Consider the following 19670-nt stretch of genomic DNA (forward strand, 5'->3'; position numbering starts at 1 on the left):
TGCTTCTTGTTCATCTTCTTGGCCCTCACAAGGCCCAGAATGGGATAGATGCCTGCTCTCAGTAGATGTAAATTGCACTGGGCCTATCAACGGGCGCTTCAGGGCCAAAGTTGCTGGATTAGCCCAGGAACATCCCACCACCTCCAACCCCCCAGCCACCCCCCCCAGACAAGCCCCCAACATGCTGGAGCTGTGTTCGTAGGGTGGGCATGAGATGCGCGCAACCCTTTGAGCATAATATTGTTCTGTGTTATCAATCAGGCAGAAACCCGGATTCCATTGCAAATCGCATCCCTGACGGAAGTAACCTAGAATTGTGGTTCTCAGATCGTGCAATTTCTAGCCCACTTTCTACAACATTAAGGCTGCATTTTCATTTCCAATGAGAGGTGAAGATCTATTTGATTCAAATTGGATGTTGTTTTATAGAAATGGGGAGTGGGACCGTGGATTGACAGGCCTCGATATTGAACCCTCCCCCACCCCTGCCACGACGGGCGGGAGAGGGTCGGGGGTGGATAAAGAGATAAATACAGGGAACTCGGCCCTAACACACTGTGCACAAGCCCATCACTCTTTTTTACGGCGGTGGATATCATGGCTTCCAAGTGTCCGGCCATGGAGAGGTGGGACACTTCAATAACCTATTTAAATTGGGCTGCCACAGTGCAATTGGGAGGCCGATTTAAAATTCACTCCTGCTGCATGGGTTTCCCAGGGGTTGGGAAACCCGGCAGTGAAAGAGAAGCGGGAGCTGGCGGTTCCACAGGTAAATGCCTTTTCCAGCAATCCTTGTGGGCCAGGAGGAGCAGATGGGCTCCACTGGCCCCTCAAAGAAGCCTCACCTAACCCCGAACACCAAACTCCCTACCTGCAGCCCTCCCAATCAGGGTCTCTGCTCCCTCCTCCCGTTCACAGGTTCTTTCCCCCCTCCCGATTGTCGAGACTCTCCGACCTCCTGATTGCCAGGGACCATTCCCAATGGTCCATGGATGCAGCCTCCTGCCGCTAGTGTTCATTCCACCCCTGGCCAGGCTACCCACTTGGCCGGCTGCCGAGTGGGAAACAGAGCTAAAAAGTGTTACTGCGGTCCTGCCGTTAGGTTTGACTGTTTTCAGCCTTCCCCGCACCCTCCCCGCCTCCTGTAAATATCAGGGCTGCAGTGTCTAGTTAAACATTTGTTGGATGTGTTGGAGGAAATGCTCATAAATATCAGTGTACAGTCCTCAGACTCACTTGTATGCAACAACCACTTATATATATATACCGTCTTTAACGTAGCAAAATATCCTAAGGTGCTTCACAGGAGCATAAACAGACAAAAATTAACACCGAGTCAAAGAAGGAGACATTAGGAGAAGTGACCAAACGCCTGGTCAAAGAGGTAGGTTTTAAGCAGTTTCTTAAAGGAGGACGGAGAGGTGGAGAAGCAGAGGTTTATGAAGGGAATTCCAGAGCTTAGAGCCTAAACAGCTGCAGGCACGGCCACCAATGGTGGGGCGAAGGGAGTATGCAATGCACAAGAGGCCAGAGTTGGAGAAACACACAGTTCTCGGAGGGTTGTAGGGCTGGAGAAGGTTACAGAGATAGTGATGGGCAAGGCCATGGAGGGATTTGAAAGCAAGGATGAGAATTTTAAATTCGGGGTTTTACCGTACTGGGTGCCAATGTTGGCCAGCGAGCACAGGGGTGAGTGATGAACGGGATTTGGTGCAAGTTAGGATACGTGCAGCAGAGTTTTGGATGAACTCAAATTTATGGAGTATGGAAGTTGGGAGGCCGGCCAGGAGAACATTGAAATAGTTGAGTCTGGAGGTAACAAAAGCATGGATGAGGGTTTCAGCAGCAGATGGGCTGAGGCCGGAGCAGAGATGGGTGATATTATGGAGTTAGAAGTTGACAGTCTTGGTGATGGAAAGGATATGGGATTGGAAGCTCAGCTCAGGGTCAAATAGGACACCAAGGTTGCGAACAATCTGGCTCAGCCTGAGACAATGGCCGAGGATAGGGATGGAATCGACAGCTAGGGCAATGGGAGCTGCTCAGCTCTATGGCAACCAGGTAGTTAAAACATTCTCACAGCAGTCACATATGTTTTAACTGTCTGCTTTTAATTAACCAGAACTTGTTTATAACTCAGAAATCTTGTCACATCTTTCCAAAGTAAATAGTTTGATATTCTCATGAGCATTATGAATACATATATTTTTTGTATCTTGGACTAGCAAGCATGGACTTATCTAAGATCTAGGACACCTGGGCCTAGTTGCACAGACTGGTCTGAAGTGCTGTAAGGTGAGTAGATTTTTTAAAATAATGCTGCGATCAGTTGAGACATGGAGCTGGGTATAGAGGAATCCTAAAAGGATGTATAAAATAGATAAATGCCTAGAAATTCAATGGCACCACACACATTTTTCAGGCGCAGGACGGGCGCCTAAGTATCCAATATGGTTGGCAAGGTGTGCGTGCTCGAAATGCGCCACCGGCTGCATTCAGAAAACCAGGTCAACATGCGGCCTAACCAGAGGTTCTTAAAGGCACCACTGCAGGCCACCACCAAACCAAAAAGCTAAATTTTATTAAAAATACTTATCTGAATGTGGAGCTGAGAGGAGCAAAAATATTCTAGGCAAACATTTTGGAGATCCAAACATTCTTTGTGAAGGAATACTCCTCCTTCTCATGACGTCAGTGGCTTAAGCTATGAAATGGCTCAGTGACTGGTGGCCATTCTTTGTGTGATTGTGGATAGTGAACATCAGACTGTGGGGGGGCATCACTGATGAACCTAACTTATTCTCAAGTGATATTTGCACGTGTTCATCCAGGAGAGCTCACTGAATAACAATCGGGAGCAGGAACCATGACCAAATATTCCCTTTGTGACACCCATCATTAGTCGGACTGAGGTCAGCTAGTTCAGGGATTGAACCTGAGATGTATGGCTCATTACTGCGCTGTGCAGACTGAGCAATCAGGGGGAGCCGAGTAAAAGGAACTTGAATCAAACACTGCAAAATCAATTGTGAGGTCTTGAAGCAGTCACTGTCTGAAACCACAATTATCCAGGACAAAGCCAACAAGAGCTAAACCTCAAAGGGAATGAGAGGAACTATCAATATGGATGTGGGAAAAAACAGTATCTCACTCCCATAAACTAGCGCAGTTACAATAGGCTGATCACGCTTTGAAAATAAGCAGGTGTGTCTTTCATTTAAGGAAAATGTGAAGTTCGGGCACAAATACTGGGCTTAGTGGTGAATCCTGTCTCACCTTTCTATCCTGCTAGAGTGAAAATTTAGTAGTCAGGGAGTCAAAGTAAATGGCAGAATTTTCACTCAACAACACAGCGTGTGTGCATATATATATATTCCACCCTCTAATGTAGGAGTGCACATAGAAAGGAATAAACTCAAACCAGGGCAAGATGGTAATATGGAATTAGAGAATGCCTTCTTTGAGGGTGACATAAAGTGAACATTTTAATCATGACACTATTTCCCCAAAGAGACATTAAACCAAAATAACAAGGAAAGAATGGATTCCTTTTCTGACACCGGCCACTGAATTCTGTTTTCCTAAAACGGTGGTGAATAAGAATGAAAGGAGCAATGCTTAGCAACTCTAAGGCATAGATTGCTGACTGAGATTGTTGAACACATCCCATGAATCTCTGTTTGCATTAAAGATTAGCTGGTACTGGTGAGTTGACTTAAGGACGTGTTCTCCTGCATAGGGAAGGGCAAGGTGGAGGAGGGAGGAGGAAAGAACCTTAAAAACTTCAAACAGTTCTACGTGGTTGATATGAAACTTGATCAGACTAATTCTCAAAGATAGGATAGCAAAATAAATAACCACCACCATCCGTAGAGGTATCCATCTGCAGAAACAGCAGTGGAGGAGGAGGGAGAGAGGATTATGGAAAATTAGAGCCCAGATTGGATATCCATCAAAGGAAGTTTGATTTAGCCTCTGGGACATACAGTTATCCCAAATGGCCATCTGTTGTTTGGTATCTTATAATTCAGGAGCGTGTTTTTAAAAATATGTAATATGAGGAAGCTGAAGGAAAGGCAAATATCAAGACCACCAAGGTGTGCAGAACCCCTGGCACCTCCTACTAAGGTAGGTTGGGGAGAACAAGAAGGATTAGCCAATCCTGCTTGATAGAGCTCTTTACCCCACTTCCAATTTTCTCTCTTTACCCTTTATTTCCTGAATGCAGCGACTCAAGTTATGGTACAATTCTAGAGGTACCTGATACCCTCTGGTTCCTTAGCCAAGTGCTATTCTTCATGTCTAGACTTGAACATTGAATGTTAGTTGGCCATGTAACCATGGGTCGTCGCAGTCAAGGCTGATCTTGTGCTTACCCAATGTGCACATACATCAACTTGCTGCAAGGTGACTGGATAGGGATCATAAGTGAGAGCTCTGGCTGGTTTATCAGCTCCTCAGAATAGGGAACTGTGGTTAATTGAAGCATTCCCACTGCTGCCCCAACTCACATGACCTGGATTGAACCGGAGAACTTCTTGGTCAGTCTGATATACAACAACAAGGGAACGCAAAGATCTTCTTTAGAGGAGGAATCATGCTAGCCATCCATTGGTAAATTAAAAAACTTTATGGCTTGAAAATGGCTCAAGTATGTTGCTCTGTAGTCTTAATAAATGGTGACAAATGATCCGAGGATGGAATTGGATAGGGATGCAAACAAAATATCATCAAGGTATATCAGCAGGCAAAAACCCAATCACAGCATAAGGTAACACTGACTGGAGTGATACAATAAAGATCATAAATATCATAACCTTTTATTAGAACTGCATATTACAAGGAAATCTGAAGTGGCTCCTGCACATTGAGAAACTGTAAAGGTTGACTTTGACTATGGGATCAATCTTGACAGCAGTAACATTGGTCCTGCGAATGGTTCATGTTGAAAAAAGTATTAATGATAAAATCAAATTAATCACTTGGTACAACCCCTGATGTCTACAAAACTGCTACCAATAAAGTCTACAGTACAGGTGGTGACTATGAAGGTGTGTAGGCCCAGGACATTACTGCCAGAGCTCCTCAGGGAAGAGTCTTTGGTCCAACCATCTTCAGCTGCTTCATGACTTCAACGACTTTTCTTCTATCGTAAGGTCAGGAGTGGGGCTGTCCACTGATGATTCGACAGTTCCATTCACAACTCATCTAGCAATGGCGCAGCTCATGTCAGCCTACAGCAGAATCTGGGCAACTTCCAGGTTTGTACTGATATGTGACAGATAACATTGGTGCCACATTAATGTCAACAACAACAACAACAACAACTTGTATTTATATAGCGCATTTAACGTAGTAAAACATCCCAAGGTGCTTCACAGGAGTATTATAAGACAAAAAATTTGACACCAAGCTATACAAAGAGAAATTAGGGCAGATGACCAAACGCTTGGTCAAAGAGAAAAGAAAGAAAGACTTGCATTTATATAGTGCCTTTCACGACCACCGGATGTCTCAAAGCTCTTTACAGCCAATGAAGTAGGTTTTAAGGAGTGTCTTAAAGGAGGATTGAGAGGTAGCGAAGCGGAGAGTTTTAGGCAGGGAGTTCCAGAGCTTAGGGCCTAGGCAAAAGAAGGCACGGCCACCAATGGTTGAGCGATTATAATCAGGGATGCTCAAGAGGGCAGAATTAGAGGAGCGCAGATACCTCGGGGGGTTGTGGGGCTGGAGGAGATTACAGAGATAGGGAGGGGTGAGGACATGGAGGGATTTGAAAACAAGGATAAGAATTTTGAAATCGAGGTGTTGCTGAACCGGGGCCCAATGTAGGTCAGTGAGCACAGGGTTGATGGACGAGCGGGACTTGGTGCGAGTTAGGACACAGGCAGCCGAGTTTTGGATCACCTCAAGTTTATGTAGGGTAGAATGTGGGAGGCCAGCCAGGAGTCTGTTGGAATAGTCAAGTCTAGAGGTAACAAAGGCATGGATGAGGGTTTCAGCAGTGGATGAGCTGAGGCAAGGGCAGAGATGGGTGATATTACGGAGGTGGAAATAGGCGGTCTTAGTTATGCCATGGATGTGTGGTCAGAAGCTCATTTCTGGGTCAAATATGACACCAAGGTTGCAATCATTGTGGTTCAGCCTCAGACAGATGTTAGGGAGAGGGATGGAGTCAGTGGCTAGGGAATGGAGTTTGTGGTGGGGACCGAAAACAATGGCTTCAGTCTTCCCAATAACTACATCCAATAATAAAATGCCCAAGCACATCCCCCTGACCTTCAACAGCATCACTGTCGCCAGGTCCCTCACCATCAATGTCTAGGGGGGACACCATTGACAAAGCCATCACAATACCATGACTACCAGAGCAGGTCAGAGGCTGAGTACTCTGCCTCATGACTGCTCATTGCCACATCTACAAGGCACAACATTTGCTGGGATGCAGCTGCAACAACACTCAAGAAGTTCAACACTGTCTATGACAGCACATTCTGCTTGATGGGCACCCTTGCCTCTGAACACAATATCCATCCCCTTTCACCAATGGGGCACTGTGGCTGCAGTATGTAATACCTTCATGATGCACCACAGCAACTCACCAAGCTTATTTCAACAGCATTTTCCAGTCCTCCGACCTTCACCACCTAGAAGGACAAAAACAGCAACAGCATGGGAACGCCAAGTCACATACCATCCTGACGTGGTCATATCGGGGTAGAAGTTCTCCTGATCTCCCACTGCACCTTTGGTGGAAACCCCACCGATTTACATCTTTTCTCTAGGGTTTCTGCTGATCTCCTACCATAATTATGGCGACAGATGGGGAGAACCCCTGTGGAAATTCTGGCCAGTGCCATCATTCCTTCATCCTCATTTGGACAAAATTTTGGAACTCTTTACTGAACAGCATTGTGGGAAATCCAAGACTACAAGGAGTGCAAGGGGCTCTAGGAAAAGGTCCAGCACCACCCTTTGAGGGTATCTAGGGATTGGCAATAAATCTGGCCTTGCCAGTGTAGCCCACATGCTGAGAACAAAAATAAACTGCTCGTGGTGACCTAGAATTGCAATTTTCAAACATGACATGTAAGGGTAGACATTTGAAAGGCAAGTCATTTAAACATCTATTTCAGAATTTTGCATTGCCAGTATCAGTAGTAAGTCACACAAACTACCCACAAAATCTTTGTTCCTCTAACTCTAGTCTCTCTGCAACCTTCTCCCCCCACTGTGTTGATGACGGTGCCTTCAGTTACCTAGGTCCCACTCTCTGGAGTTCCCTCCCAAAACCCCTCTGCCTCTCCAGCTCCCACCTCTCCATTAAAATCCTATTTTAAGCCCACATCTATGACCCCTCCTAAATCTCTTCTACTTTGGTTTGGCATCTTTTTTCCCCAGTGGATCTGTGAGGTACCTTGGGACAGTTTCTACAGTAAATACACCATTGGTCAAAGAGGTGGGCTTTAAGGGTTCAGGCTTGGCTCTATGGCAGGACTCTCACCTCTAAGTCAGAAGGTCATGGGTTCAGATCCCCCTCCAGAGACGAGCTCATAATCCAGGCTGACACTGTCAGAAGTGCTGTCTTTTGGATGAGAAGTTAAACCGAGCCCCAGCTGCCCTCTCAGCTGGATATAAAATATCCCACGGCACTATTTTGAAGAGCAGGGGAGTTCTGCCAGGTATCCTTAAACATCTATTTCAGAATTTTGCCAACATTAACCCTCAACCAACAACACTAAAACAAGTTACCTGTTCATTATTTCATCGCTGTTCGTGGGACCTTGCTGTGTGCAAATTGCTTACTGCATTTGGCTATATCACAACAGTGACTTCAAAAGTACTTCATGGACTGTAAAGTACTGTGGGACATCCTGGGTCACGAAAGGTGTTATATAAATGGAAGTTCTAAGTTTTTCAACAAGTAGTTGTTGTTATTGCTGTTGTATCAGAGAAAGGTCATCAATTAGGGAATGCTCATATTCCACCTTTGGCTACTGACTCCTTGGTTGTGCAGTTGATGGGATCTCAACAGGTCAATAGAGGCAAATCTTGAGAGGGGAAGCTGGAAAACATTGGTGAAGGAGATGACTGTGACAGGTACCCTTATATTTCTTTACTTCGTATGATTCATTTCACTGATCAAGATGAGAGAGCTTGCCCTGTGGTAACAACAACAACTTGTATTTATATAGGGCCTTTAACACAGTAAAAAACCCCAAGGTGCTTCGCACCAAGCCACATAAGGAGATATTAGGACAGGTGACCAACAGCTTGGTCAAAAAGGTAGGTTTTAAGGAATGCCTTAAAAGAGGTGAGAGAGGTGGAGGTGGAGAGGTTTAGGGAGGGCATTCCAGAGCTTAGGGCAGAGGCAACGGATAGTGGGCTGAAGGAAATTGGGTAACATAATAATAATGGACTGGATCATTTCAGAAATAATAGCCTAGCAATAGAAGATAACTTTCTGAGGCCAATTACGGCAAATAACTGAAGAGTTAGAAAGCAAGAGGAGAAAAGGACTTGATTAGCTAAAGAAGCAGCAACAGCATGCAGATAGCATATTCAACAGGCCTTACCATCCAGCTTCATAGATTGCTCATTCTAGATACCACAGATGATTTTAGTTCTATTATTTCTCCACAGTTATTAGGTGTTAAACCAGTTTATAATGGATACCTTTCACAAGGTAGTGGTTAACATGAACATAATATTTAGTTAGGAGGAGCATTCAAGGTTTGACTGTGTGTAGTTACAAAAGGAAGTAATTGAGCCTTCTTAGATGGCTGAGGAATATGAACACATCCATCTCCATTACACCTCTAGAAACTGGGCAAATACTCACCATTAGTTCACCATGGAACACTTCTATTCCTCTACAGGACTATCAGTATTGAGCAGCCCTCATTATTGTGAATTTTCAACACTAAATCCCAGAAGGACAAAGCTACAGCTTCTCATTCCTGAACTGACAAAGACACATACTTATACTTACATACTTATATGTACACATACGTGATCACTGCATCATTAGAAACCTAAGACAGTCCTCCCAGAATTAGACTATTAGGGATCTTACGAATATATGAAAATGACGGGCAGGAAAAGGTTGAACCGTCATGGCTAAGCACTTCCCTGACCTCTCCCCACACCTCACATGCCCCCACCCCACAATGATCAGACGCATTACCCATAACTTCAATACACCAAAAGACCAATAAATATAAGATCAATGAAAAAAAATACTTTTATTGCTTTGTTGCAGCTACAGTTGCCAGGTAATCACAATAAGAGATAACTTGCTAGAGGCAAGGAAAATTATATTACATACGCTACCTCTCAACAAGTTTTGAAAGGGATAGGCGCCTTAATCCAATACGGGCAAAAAATGACCCACTGCTGGTTTCTAGTTTGACTGAGCAGTCATTGCTAATCTAGAATCATGTTGTATGTCGATAGACAGCAGCTTCTAATAAAATCAAGCTGGCTCATGAATTCTGATCCAAGCATAGAATTCCCATGTAGCAAACCACTTACTGTTCACTCACATTATGTGCAGTTTCTAGTCCAAGAAAAACATCTCTGACTATTATCTTCATCCAAGCGTAATATCTTCGCATGTCTAGTGCTCAGCGCTGTGAATGTTACCAATTTCACTAAAAGACTGAAACACACATCGAAAGTTAAATCTGTTGCGCAGTTAGCTGCAAAATAATGCAGGTTTCTTTTTGCAATAATAGTGCGTTCAATTCTTATCACAGGATAACCTTGTAAATTAGCCATTGTTTTAACATCCATAGAGATCGCAATCTGAGAATTAGTCTTGTCCAAACACAATAGTCCTTAGCAAGCTAGTTTTGAGTTTAGCAAGAGTCACCTATTGTGCTCATAATGGCCAGTCAACTAATAAAAAAAACTGTTTACATTGATCATTCAGCAAATAACAATACCCAAGGGCAGTCAGGTATAGATGGGCCAGACCCGAGAATCCTTTGCGTCATTTAATCACTCCTGCCCTCCACCCTGTCACAGAACCTTTCCCTTTCTTCTGTCCGCCTGCCACCTACACCACTTCCCCACCATTTTTCCCTGGCTCTCCATTTGCTTATAAACTATTAAATCCCTCATTTCTTTCAGTTCTGATGAAAAGTCATCGACCTGAAATGTTGGCCCCGATATTTCCGGGGAGGCGGGAGGGTGTGGCAAGGCAGGGATGCCATTCTTAACGGAGAGGCCCGCGATCAGGAGCGGGGAGTGCCCTGCGATCAGGAGAGCGATGGGGTGGTTGACAATTGGGGCTTGAGGGAGGGGGATGAGGCTTGTGAGTGTGGCTGGGGAAGGCCGAAGGCTTCGTTGAGCAGGCTGGGTGGGTTCTGAAAAAGGCAATTACCTTATGGAGCTGCAGCTCCCACCTCCGTTTCACTGCCGAGTTTCCCGACCCCTGGGAAACTCGTGCTGCAGCAGTAACTTTCAAATCACAACCGCACTGTAGGAGTCCAATTTAAATATGTTAATTAAACATCCCACCTCTCCAGCATTTTCTGTTTTTATCCTAGAACATGTTTGTTCACTTTCTTTTCCCAGCCCATCCAAACTCAACAATCCTACTTTCCAGCACTTTTCACAATCTGGGCTGTATTTTCATCGTCACTCAAAAAATCGGGTAAATACCCTGTTTTACATTTTAATTGACCGGCCACTTGCAAAGGTACAGGAATGTGTCATTTTAAATTTGCACGAGTTCGAAGGATGCGGTTTCATCAGTGATAATGATAAACTGGTGCTCAATCATATCCACTTGTAAGTAATGATCCTTGAACACTTGTTATACAACAAATGAGCCACTTAACTGGCGTAAATGCGGTTAAAATGGGGAGGGGGTCCGTTGAATGCACCCAGGACTGTTTCCTTAATCAGTATGTTGCATGTCCAAGGAAGGATTCAGTGCTAAATCTTCTTCTGGGTAATGAAGTAGGACAGTTAAGTGACCTGAAGGCAGAAGATAGTAGGGAATGGTGACCATTACAGAATTAAAGGGGTCTACAATGTGATTGGAGGTGCACTAATTGCTGCTAATGCTTTGGGTGGCAGAGCCTAGTATTATTGGGCAAGTTTTATGCCGCATGTGCACTACATATGTAACAGTGACCCAGAAGAACGCTGAATGCTTCAAGGTTGCCCACACAGGGGTAGGTTTTGGTTTGGGCCTACTGGTGAGCAACGATCGGGAGGGTGAATTAATGCTCCTTCCAGCTCCACAATCAGAGGCAAGTATCTACTTTTTTTGTTGCAAGTGTTCTGTAGGGTTGCTTTCCCCGTGTGCAGCCAGCGATGGTGCTGACTGTCTCTTTCAGGGCAAACCAATCTTTCCTAGGGGACCTCAAGCAGGGGTTAGGCCCCTTATTTGCAAAGGGTCCAACGCAATCTTAAGGCGTGGGTAAAGGACGCCCCTTGTTTATCTGTCCTTACCCAATATGGCGGGCGGCGCACTTCTGGGTGGAAGTTTTCACGCACTTCCTGCTCGTCATTGAGGATTTAAGAGCTTGGGTAGCGCCTGAAAAATGGGTGCTATGTGGCCTGATTTGCAGGCCTGTGACTGTGTGGACAGACTATTTGAACTAGGTAGGTTAGGGAATATTAGGGGTCGTGAGTATACGTTATGCCAGCAGAGGACTAGGTTTAGATATCAGAAGGAATTTTTTTTTTTTTTTTTTTATACACAGAAGGTTACCAACACTGGGAACAAGTTACTGGCTTATGTGCAGATTCGCTGTTAATAACAGTTCAAAAAGTAGCTGGACACGTTCCATGTAACAGTGACCCTGAAGAACTCAATGCTTCACGGCTGCCCACACAGGGGTAGGTTTTGGTCTGGGCCCGTTTGTGTTTGTGTGTGATGATCAGGAGGGTGAATTAATGCTCTTTCCGGCTCCACATTCAGAGTCAAGTATCTACCTTTTTTGTTGCAAGTTTTCTGTAGGGTTGGTTTCTCCATGTGTTTCCATGCTGTGCTAATATCACTGCGTACAAAAAGGTATGGGTTATATCGAGTTACAAGTCTACAGAACGAAAATGCTCATTTGGCCCAACTGGTCTATTCCGGCATTTATGCTCCACATAAGCCTCCTCCCACCCCTCTTCATCTCACCCTATCAGAATACCCTTCTACTCTTTTCTCCATCATGTGCTTATCTCGCTTCCCCTAAAATGCATCTAAAATATTTGCCTCAACTACACCTTGTGGTAGCGAGTTCCACATTCTGACCACTCTTCGGGTAAAGAAGTTTCTCCTGAATTCCCTATTGGATTTATTAGTGACAATCTTATATTTATGGTCCCCAGTTTTTGAATCCCCTATAAGTGGAAACCTGTTCTCTATACCTATCCTATCAAATCCCTTCATCATTTTAAAGACCTCGATCAGGTCACCACTCAACCTTCTCTTTTCTAGATAAAAAGCTCCAGCCTGTTCAGTTTCCCTAATAATTATAACCTCTCAGTTCTGGTATCATCCTTGTAAATCTTTTTTGCACCTTACCCAATGTCTCTATATCCCTTTCATAATATGAAGAGCAGAACAGTGCACAGTACTCCACATGTCTAACCAAGGTTCTACACAATTTTAAAATGACTTCCCTACGTTTCAATTTTATCCCTCTAGAAATAATCCCCAGTGCTTTGTTTGCTTTTTTATGGCCTTATTAACATGTGTCATTACTTTTAGTGGTTTGTGTATCTGTAACCTGAGATTCCTTTGCTTCTCTACCCCATTTTGACTCTTATTACCCAAGCAGTATATGGCCTCATTCTTCGTAATAAAATGCACCACCTCACACTTACCTTACATATACCCGCTGTTGTGTAGCTCAAACCCCTCCTCCCAATGAGTCAATCAACCCCCACTCCTCCCAATGAGTCACTCATTCCCTCCTCCTCCTCCCAATGAGTCACTCAGTCCCTCCTCCTCCTCCCAATGAGTCACTCAGTCCCTCCTCCTCCTCCCAATGAGTCACTCAGTCCCTCCTCCTCCTCCCAATGAGTCACTCAGTCCCTCCTCCTTCTCCCAGAGTCACTCAGTCCCTCCTCCTCCTCCCAATGAGTCACTCAGTCCCTCCTCCTCCTCCCAATGAGTCACTCAGTCCCTCCTCCTCCTCCCAATGAGTCACTCAGTCCCTCCTCCTCCTCCCAATGAGTCACTCAGCCCCTCCTCCTCATGAGTCACTCAGTCCCTCCTCCACCTCCCAATGAGTCACTCAGCCCCTCCTCCTCATGAGTCACTCAGTCCCTCCTCCTTCTCCCAATGAGTCACTCAGTCCCTCCTCCTCCTCCCAATGAGTCACTCAGTCCCTCCTCCTCCTCCCAATGAGTCACTCAGTCCCTCCTCCTCCTCCCAATGAGTCACTCAGCCCCTCCTCCTCATGAGTCACTCAGTCCCTCCTCCACCTCCCAATGAGTCACTCAGTCCCTCCTCCTCCTCCCAATGAGTCACTCAGCCCCTCCTCCTCCCCAATGAGTCACTCAGCCCCTCCTCCACCTCCCAATGAGTCACTCAGTCCCTCCTCCTCCTCCCAATGAGTCACTCAGTTCCTCCTCCCAATGAGTCACTCAGTCTCTCTTCCTCCTGTTGTGTATGTAACCTGTTCCACCTTAAGAGAGCTTAAGCCTGTTCCACCTTAAGAGATGTACTACTTTCTCAGGCTGCTGTAGACGTAATACCGGGGGTGAACACACCGGTATATAAGCACTGTGCAGTAATCTTGTATTCAGTGTAGTCCCTACCTCCAACCAGTAAAGACCTGTTTTATTGTTACTGATTAAGTCTGAGTATTAATTACTTGAACAACTCACAGACTTAACACCTCCCAATGTGTCACTCAGACCCTCCTCCTCCTCCGATTGAGTCACTCAGACCCTCCTCTTTCCAATGTGCTGCTCAGCCTCTCCTCTTTCTAATGTGTTGCTAAGCCCCTCCTTGTTCTAAGGCTCCACTGAGACCCTCCTCCTTCTTATGTGCTGAGATCAAGGAAGGTTATAGGGCTGAAGGAGGCAACAGATATAGGGAGGGGTGAGACCATGGAGGGATAGGAAGGGATTTGTTAACAAGAATGAGAATTTTAAATTCAAGGTGCTGCCTGACTGGGAGCCAATGTAGGTCAGTGAGCACAGCGGTGATTGGTGAACGTCAATTGGTGCGAGTTAGGATAAGAGCAGCAGGGTTTTGGAGGAACTCTAATTTACAGAGGGTGCAAGGTGGAAGAGTGGTATAGAGCGCATTGGAAGTCGAGTCTGGAGGTAACAGAAGCAGGGATGAGGGTTTCAGCAGCAGATGGGCTGAGGCAGGGGTGGTGACGGACGATGTTACAGAGGTGGAAGTAGACGGTCTTGATGATGGAGCAGATATGTGGTTGGAAGCTCAGAACTCTGCGTTCCTCCAATTCTGGCCTCTTGTGCATCCCCGATTTTCATCGCTCCACCACTGGTAACCGTGCCTTCAGCTGCCATGGCCTTAAGCTTTGGAATTCCCTTCCTAAATGTCTCTGCCTCTCTACCTCTCTCTCTTCCTATAAGACACTCCTTAAACCTACCTCTTTAACCAAGCTTTTGGTCACCTGTCCTAATATCTCCTTATGTGGCTCGGTGTCAAATATTGTTTTGATAACGCTCCAGAGAAGCGCTGTGGGATATTTTACTACATTAAAGCTGTCAGATAAATGCAAGTTGTTGTTTTTGTTGCCACTAAAGCTTTCTCCCGACGTCACACCATTTTTTTTTACACATGCCTACTGTCTGTATCAGAGACAGGAGAAAACTTGTCCCTTTGTATTTTCCACATTATTATTACTTTTATTTCAATATCTTTCCATTGTGGCGGAGACCACATAGGGATAACACAATGTATAGCCAATGCTGTTATATGTACCTAAACACAATTCACTATGTATAGCAATGTTGTGATATGTACATGCTGGGTTGGGTTATCGGCGCAGTGTCCCTTTAAGAGCATCGGTAGCGTGATGCCGTCATGACGTTGGTTGCGTGATGCCGTCATAGCCCCTGCACGGGGCTGAGCCCCAGAGACCGCGTGGAGAGTGATTAAAGAAAGACACATTTTGCCTTTGCTTAAACAAAAGCCTCTGCCTGTTGTTTTCTATTGATCCCAACATTGGTGACCCCGCTGCTCTTTTGGACGATTCCAAAGACCTCATCTGAAATGGCGACGAACGCCGTTTCCATCAAATTACCCGAGTTTTGGGAACGACAGGCTGCCGCTTGGTTTGCCCAGGCCAAGGTTCAATTTGCACTCCGGGACATCACCGCGGATGACACGAGGTACTACTACATCATCTCTGCTCTTGGCAGCTCCACCGCGGCCAGAGACGTGAACCTGCTCGAAACCCCCCCGGAGCTCAACAAATACGGTACGCTGAAAGCGCACCTCTTACAAACTTTTGGACTCACCGAAGCCGAACGCACACGCCGGCTTCGCTCTCTACCCAGGCTTGGCGACTCCAAGCCCTCGGAGCTGATGGACCACATGCTGGCCCTCCTGGGCACACACACGCCGTGCTTCCTCTTCAAGGAACTGTTCCTTCAACAGCTACCAGGTCAGGTACGGTCGGATTTAGCCAACTCTTCCACTACCGATTTCCGCGACCTGGCCAAGGAGGCCGACAAATTTTTCTCCGCCGGGCAACAGTACCGCGCAGCCACGCGGAGCCCTGCCCCCACTGATACAGCCCAACGGCGGCAACCCTCAAGCCTCTGCTTCTACCATGCGCAGTTCGGCCCCAAAGCCAGGAAGTGCCGGCCGCCGTGCAGTTTTCCCGCGTTGAAACAAATTAAGACCACTCATCTGTGGCTATGGCTGTCGGCCGTTCAGGCAGTTTGTTGTTTATTAGACACCGACTCCGGACGTCGTTTCCTTTGCGGCACGGGCGCCCAGGTGAGCGTCCTGCCCGCATCAACCATAGACATTCAAGGGGGGAACCACGGCCCCGTCCTCGAAGCCGCCAACGGCAGATCCATCCGCACCTTCGGGAAATGGAACGTGGCGCTTTGTTTTGGCAGGCAGCGGTTCACCTGGGACTTTGTCACAGCAAAAGTGTCCACCCCCCTTCTCGGCGCTGACTTCCTCTGCGCCAATGGCCTTTTGGTGGACGTCAAGAACCGACGTCTCATCAACGCGGAAACCATCAGCTCATTCCCATGTTCCCTCAGCGGGTCCAGCACGACGCAGTTGTCCAGTGCACTCTTGGCCTCCGACGAGTTTTCCCGCCTCCTCGCCCAGTTCCCGAACCTCATGAAGTCCACGTTCTTGTCCGCCGCCACCAAACACGGGGTAGAACACCACATCTCGACCACCGGTCCGACCGTCTACGCCCGCGCTCGGCGCCTCGACCCGGGGAAGCTCGCCATCGCCAAAGCCAAGTTCGACACCATGGAGCGCCTCAGCATCATCCGCCGGTCGAACAGTCCGTGGGCTTCGCAACTCCACATCGCCCTGAAACCAGGCGGCGGGTGGCGCCCGTGCCGAGATTACCGGTGCCTCAACGACGCGACGACCCCCGACCGCTATCCGATTCCACACATCCAGGACTTTTCCGCCCGCCTGGCCGGGAAAGTGATATTCTCGAAAGTGGACCTCGTCCGGGGTTACCACCAGGTCCCTGTCCGGCCGCAGGACGTCCCGAAAACCGCGGTGATCACCCTGTTCGGGCTATTCGAATTTCTCCGCATGCCATTCGGCCTCAAAAACGCCGCTCAGGCTTTTCAATGCCTAATGGACACCGTGTTACGGGACCTGACATTCCTGTCCGTATACCTGGATGACATCCTCATTGCCAGCGCCTCCAGGACGGAGCATGTGTCGCACCTTCGGACTCTCTTTGAACGCCTCAGCCAGCACAGCCTAATCGTCAACCCGGCCAAGTGCCAGTTCGGGCTGTCCTCGATCGACTTTCTCGGGCACCGCATCACGAAGGACGGAGCGGTGCCACTGCCATCGAAAGTGGAGGCCGTGATGGACTTCACGCGACCCCTCACCGTGAAGGCCCTACAGGAGTTTTTGGGCATGGTGAACTTTTACCATCGTTTCGTCCCCCGAGCAGCCCAGCTTATGCGACCCCTTTACGAGGCCCTCAAAGGCAAGCCCGACAAACTCGCCGTCGAATGGTCCGATGAGATGGCCAATTCTTTCACGGACACGAAAAGGGCCCTGGCTAATGCGACCATGCTGGCGTATCTGTTACCTGATGCGCCGATCGCTCTCACCACCGGCGCCTCGGATTATGCGGTCGGCGCCGTCCACGAACAGTGGGTCAACGGCACCTGGCAGCTGCTCGCCTTCTTCAGCCGGCAGCTCCGCCCCAACGAGCGGAAGTACGGCACCTTTGATCGCGAGCTTCTCGGCCTCTACCTCGCCGTCCGACACTTCCGTTTCCTGCTGGAGGCCCGCCCATTCACGGCGTTCGTGGACCACAAGCCATTGACCTTCGCCGTGGACCACAAGCCATTGACCTTCGCCATGGCCAAAACCTCCGAGCCGTGGTCGGCCCGTCAGCAACGCCAGTTGGCCTTCATCTCGGAGTTTACAACGGACATCCAGCATGTGGCTGGGAAAGACAACCCCGTCGCCGACTGTCTCTCCCGAGCCGTCACCAGTGCCGTACACCGCGGCATCGACTACACCCACATGGCGGCTGACCAGGCCTCCGACCCGGACGTCCAGGCCTACAGGACGGCGGTCATGGGCCTTCAACTAGCGGACGTCGCATTCGACGCTGCCGGCACCACACTCCTGTGCGACGTCTCCGTTGGGCAGCCACGTCCCGTCGTGCCCGAAGGGTGGAGATGGCAAGTTTTCGATGCCATCCATAATCTTTCCCACCTGGGCAGGAAGCCGTCACAGAAGCTGGTGGCGGCTAAGTTCGTCTGGCACGGGCTCAGGAAAGACGTTCGCAACTGGGCCAGCAACTGCGTGGTATGCCAATGCTCGAAAGTACATCGCCATACTAAGGCCCTGTTGGCGCCTTTCGCGGTGCCCGAGAGGCAGTTCGACCACGTTAACGTGGACCTGGTGGGGCCCCTGCCGCCCTCCTGCGGGTTCACCCACCTCCTCACAATGGTTGACAGAACCACCCGATGGCCGGAAGCCGTCCCGCTGTCTTCAACAACGGCCGCCGATGTGGCTCGAGCGTTCATCAGCACTTGGGTCGCCCAGTTCGGCGCCCCATCTGACATTTCCTCTGACCGGGGGGCCCCAGTTCACGTCAGAGCTCTGGAACGCTGTCGCCAGAGGCCTCGGGTTGAGACTACACCGCACCACAGCATACCACCCTCAGGCTAACGGGCTATGTGAACGGTTTCATCGCTCCTTGAAGGCCGCGCTCCAGGCCAGCCTCTGGGACGATGGCTGGATCAACAGACTCCCGTGGGTCATGCTGGGACTCAGGACCGCTCCCAAGGAGGACCTCCAGTCCTCGTCCGCCGAGCTCGTCTACGGACAGCCGCGACGGGTTCCCGGGGATTTCGTCCCCAACGCAACGGAACCTTGGTCCGCAACCCGCCAGCGGTCCAACCTTCTGGACAAGGCCAAGGTTTTCGTGCCGGTGCCCACATCGCAGCACGGCCTCCCGCAGTCCCACGTTCCGCTCGACCTTCGTGAGGCGGAGTACGTTTTCGTCTGCCACGACACCCACCGGGGACCTCTTCAGCCACCCTACGAGGGACCATTCTGCGTCCTGGAAACCGGGTCAAGACCTTCCTAGTGGATGTCGGCGGTAAGCCGGACTGCATTTCCGTGGATCGTCTTAAGCCGGCCCACCTGGATCTGGACCGACCCGTTGAGTTGGCACAGCCCCAGAGGCGGGGCCGACCTCCGGTTTCCACACCCTCAGTCCACCACCGAGCGCCCGCGGTCCCTCCGACGAACCCCCCGGTCCCCACCCCGGAACTGAGGAGCCGTTCCGGCCGTGTGATCCGGCCCCCCCAACGACTGACATTGCCAGTGCTAGTGAATTCTGGGGGGACGTATGTGGCAGAGACCACATAGGGACAATAACACAATGTATAGCCAATGTTGTTATATGTACCTAAACACAATTCACCATGTATAGCAATGTTGTGATATGTACATGCTGGGTTGGGTCATCGGTGCAGGGTCCCTTTAAGAGCGTCGGTAGCGTGATGACGTCATGACGTCGGTTGCGTGATGATGTCATAGCCCCTGTACGGGGCTGAGCCCTAGAGACCTCGTGGAGAGTGATTAAAGAAAGACTCGTTTTGCCTTTGCTTAAACAAAAGCCTCTGCCTGTTGTTTTCTATCGATCCCAACACCATGGAATCAAAATATAAATTTCAGCAGGCAAATTGGTCACCTATTCACAGATTATAAATTGCCATGGCCCCTCTAACCAATCAGGGTGACATGCTCCGTGCCTCAGTAGGTGCTCAATGAGTAAAGATGTATCTCGTGCCTGCCCTTTCAATCAGAGAGCATGCTGTTCCCATGGTGCCTCTTTCTTAACAAACAGGATCTATTTATAAAAAATGTATTAAGCACTTGCCTCCATGTTGTGAGTGCTTTTGCTCGACTCCCTTCTGTGTGCTAGAAATGTTCAATTGATGTGTCGCAGTTCCAGAGTATGAAGGGCAGTCTCATAACTGTGTTCATAGCG

General features: G+C 48.4%; 1 long non-coding RNA gene across 1 annotated transcript; it reads right to left on the reverse strand.

Annotated features, from left to right (window-relative positions):
• Positions 1-4826: 4826 nt before the first annotated feature.
• LOC147117719 (uncharacterized) lies at positions 4827-8051 on the reverse strand. Its single transcript, XR_015078304.1, has 3 exons — positions 7750-8051; positions 6600-6644; positions 4827-5268 (listed from the first exon to the last, which is right to left on the reverse strand). It is a non-coding gene; the product is annotated as an uncharacterized LOC147117719 (long non-coding RNA).
• Positions 8052-19670: the final 11619 nt, after the last annotated feature.

Source organism: Somniosus microcephalus, chromosome 5, assembly GCF_052327205.1.
Source record: "Somniosus microcephalus isolate GS21.2 chromosome 5, FLI_Smic_1.0, whole genome shotgun sequence".
Lineage (NCBI taxonomy): Eukaryota > Metazoa > Chordata > Chondrichthyes > Squaliformes > Somniosidae > Somniosus > Somniosus microcephalus.